Below are 3,382 nucleotides of genomic sequence, written 5' to 3' on the forward strand. Positions count from 1 at the left end.
AAGCCTGCTCACCCCGCCCCTCGGGGTGTGATGAGAACGCAGCAGGGGGGCAAAGTCAGGTCGGGGGGTCGCTCTGCTTCTCTACCTTTCTCACGTCCCCACCGATTGAGCGTGTAACACTTGAAAATCCCATCTTGCTCCTGGGCCTGGTTTCCAGGCAGGTGGGCGATTAATTATTACATTGCTCGGAGCAGCCCACTGAGGCTCAGTGAAGAGAATTAGATAGAAATCAACCACGTGTCAGGTGTGCGTGTGGTGAAATTCTACTGGGCCCACCTTCGCCTGTGTGCATCCCACAGCATCCTGTGGCTTTGTTATGGACACATTTCCTCCAGCTGCAACTGCGCTGGGGCTGCTGGAATGAAGTAGAAAAGCCTCAGACTTCATTTTAGAAAGACAGACATCACCTACTCCAGGAAGCCTTCCTTGCTCTCTTGGGCAGCCAAGAAACTTCTGTCCCCTAGGAATTCCCAAGGGTTCGATCAGGCCTCTATCCCAGAACTTGCTCCAGTGTCCATCTCTCCCCGGGTCTGTGAGCTTGTGAAAGATAAGCGGGTTATTTCTCGCTGCTCAGCGCCCGGCTTGCTGCCTGCTTGCCGCGTTAGACACTCATTTGTGTTTCAACCCAAACTCTGCCAGTCGGTGACAGACCGGGGGCCAATTTGTGGATGAAAAGAAGGATGGCAAAGACGTGGAGCTGAACAAATGGCTCAGAAACTGAAGGTGGTACCAGCCTCCTGCTCCCGGCTGGCGCCGGTCTACGTGGAACCAGACGAACGGGGGAAGCATTTGGACGAAAGCCACAAACTACTTAACAGCAATGGCTGTGTGTGGTGCTATAGGGACAATCCCAGTTTTTCCTCATTTCTTCCCAGTTTTTCCTCATTTCTTCCTAGTTTCTCCACTAATGGTATCTACATTTAATGTTTTTCTTCTTTTATATTCAGCTATTCTTACGGGGATGTACATCCACTTAATAACGAGGCGATATTCGGCATATTATTGACTATCTCGAACTTCAATTTCCTAACCTATGTAATGGGAATTACAATAGTCCTTCCTTCGCAGACTTGTAAGAATTAAATTTGTGTGTGTGTGTGTGTGTGTGTGTGTGTGTGTGTGTGCATGTGCACATACAGCTGAAATCAAATTGATGAGCTTATCCCGAAGTGTAGTAAAACATTAAATTAAGGACTTTTTTGCAGTTTGCAATTGCCCTCCCATGAAGATTTTTCTGAAAACTTCTGCTTCTATACCTTCTGTTGTACTGTACCGGACTCCATTCCTGGTTAGAATGTCATTAAGCCCAGACTTGGATCTGTATTATTTTAAGTGGAACTGATTCACAGCATGGCTTCTAAGAGATTGGCCCCCCTCAGGCAACCACAGGTCCAATGCATCCCCTAAAACCCCATTGAGTCAGAGCGAGAGAGGCTTCCCTAGTCATCTGGTGCATTACAGGTCACCTGTGTCTGGACCCCAGAGCACAGGTCCAGGCCAGTGTGCCCCGGACCTCTCAGAGCTTGGGGGAGGGTGGGGTGAGGTGCTGCCTGCTCCCAGCCTGCACCTGGGAAGTGGGGCGGGGCCAGGCAGACATCACTGCCATGCAGCTGGTGTTCTACGGCGGGGCCAGTACCCACTCCTCTCCTGAAGGAGGGAAGGCATCCAGGTGGATGATGCTACTCAAAGATGTCCCAGAGATCAGGGCTATGGAACCAGGGACTGGAACGGAGTGTGTCTCCCTGATTTCTGGGCTGTGTGCCCTCATCTTTCTCTGGGAGCTTTACTGGGAGCCAAACATTCGGGTCCTAGCAAGCCAGGTAGATGGATGTACAGAGCTCCCACGATGTGCCTACTACAGTGTCAGATGCTGTTTGGGGTGAGGGAGAAAAAGCAGGCCTGAGCTTTTCTAGAGGGTGAGGAAGGGAACTCTCAGACATGTTGCTATCTGGGTGTGGACTCTAGCGGGGTCCTGTCATGAGCGCCAATTGGTTATTTTGTGAAAGACAGAATCATGGAGTCACACGTAGAAATGGAAATTATGATCTGGGATGGTGGCTAGCATCTTTTTTTTCTTCATTCTACTATTAATGGACCTTTGAGTCATTTCCACTTTGGGGCTATCACATATATCTGCTCTAGACATTCTCGTACTTGTCTTTTGTGAACCCACAAGAACTCTATCTTGGTTCTGTAGCCCAGGATAAAATTAATAGGTCCAAGGGTAAGCATGAGTTTAGCCGTAATGGATCCTGTGAGCAATTTCCCACAGTGCATGCACCAGCACACACAGCCACCGGCCGCATAAGAGAGGTCCGCCTGGTCCACGTCACGTCCTTTTAACTTTAGCTATTCTGTATCAGGGAAATGCCAGTCAAAACCACAGTGAGATCCCACCTCAGACCTGTCAGAATGGCTCTCATCAAAACGACAACAAACAAGCGTTGGCAAGGGTATGGAGAAAAGGGAAGCCTTGTGCTCTGTTGGTGGGAATGTAAATTGGCGAAGCCACTATGGAAAACAGTATGGAGTTTCCTCAAAAACTTAAAAATAGAACTGCTGTTCTACCCAGCAATTTCATTTCTGGGTATTTATCTAAAGAAAACAAAAACAAGCATCAAAAAGACATATATACCACTATGTTCATTTCAGCATCGTTTACAATAGTCAAGATATGGAAGCAACCTAGGTGTTCATTAATAGATGAATGGATAAAGAAGATGTGGTATATAGGTGTATGGCCATGCCACCCTGAACAAGCCCAATCCCGTCTGATCTCAGAAGCTAAGCAGAGTCAGGCCTGGTTAGCACTTGGATGGGAGACCACCTAGGAAGACCAGGTGCTGTAGGTATTAAAAAAAAAAAAGAGAGAGAGAGAGAGATTGTAAACTGACAAGGTCCTTGCAATCTGTGAGGTCAAACAAGGGTTGCCTCGCCTAAAACATAAAAAAGAATAAAAAAATAAAGAAGAAGATGTGGTATATATATATATATATACAATGGAACATCACTTTGTCAAAAAAGAATGAAATCTTGCCATTTCCAACAACACGGATGGACCTAGAGAGTATTATGTTAAGTGAAATAAGTTAGATAGAGAAAGGCAAATACCCTATGATTTCAATTTTATCTGGACTCTTAAAAACAAAATAAATGAATAAACGAAGCAAGACAGAAACAAACTCATAGATACAGAGAACAAACCGATGGCTGCCAAAGGGAAGAGGGGTGAAAAGGGGAAGGTGATTAAGAAGTACAAATTTTCAGTGACAAAATAACTCATAGGATGTAGTGTGCAGCATAGGGAATATGGTCAATAACATCATAATAGCAATGTATGATAAATGATTATATTATTATGGTGATCGCTTTGTAAGGAATA

At 45.9% G+C, this 3,382-nt stretch overlaps 1 pseudogene; it reads left to right on the plus strand.

Moving 5' to 3' along the window:
• Positions 1-2,733: 2,733 nt before the first annotated feature.
• LOC111731373 lies at positions 2,734-2,852 on the plus strand (annotated as a pseudogene).
• The last annotated feature ends 530 nt before the right edge of the window (positions 2,853-3,382 follow it).

The sequence above is a fragment of the Pteropus vampyrus genome, unplaced genomic scaffold (assembly GCF_000151845.1).
Source record: "Pteropus vampyrus isolate Shadow unplaced genomic scaffold, Pvam_2.0 Scaffold367, whole genome shotgun sequence".
NCBI classification, from domain to species: Eukaryota; Metazoa; Chordata; class Mammalia; order Chiroptera; family Pteropodidae; genus Pteropus; species Pteropus vampyrus.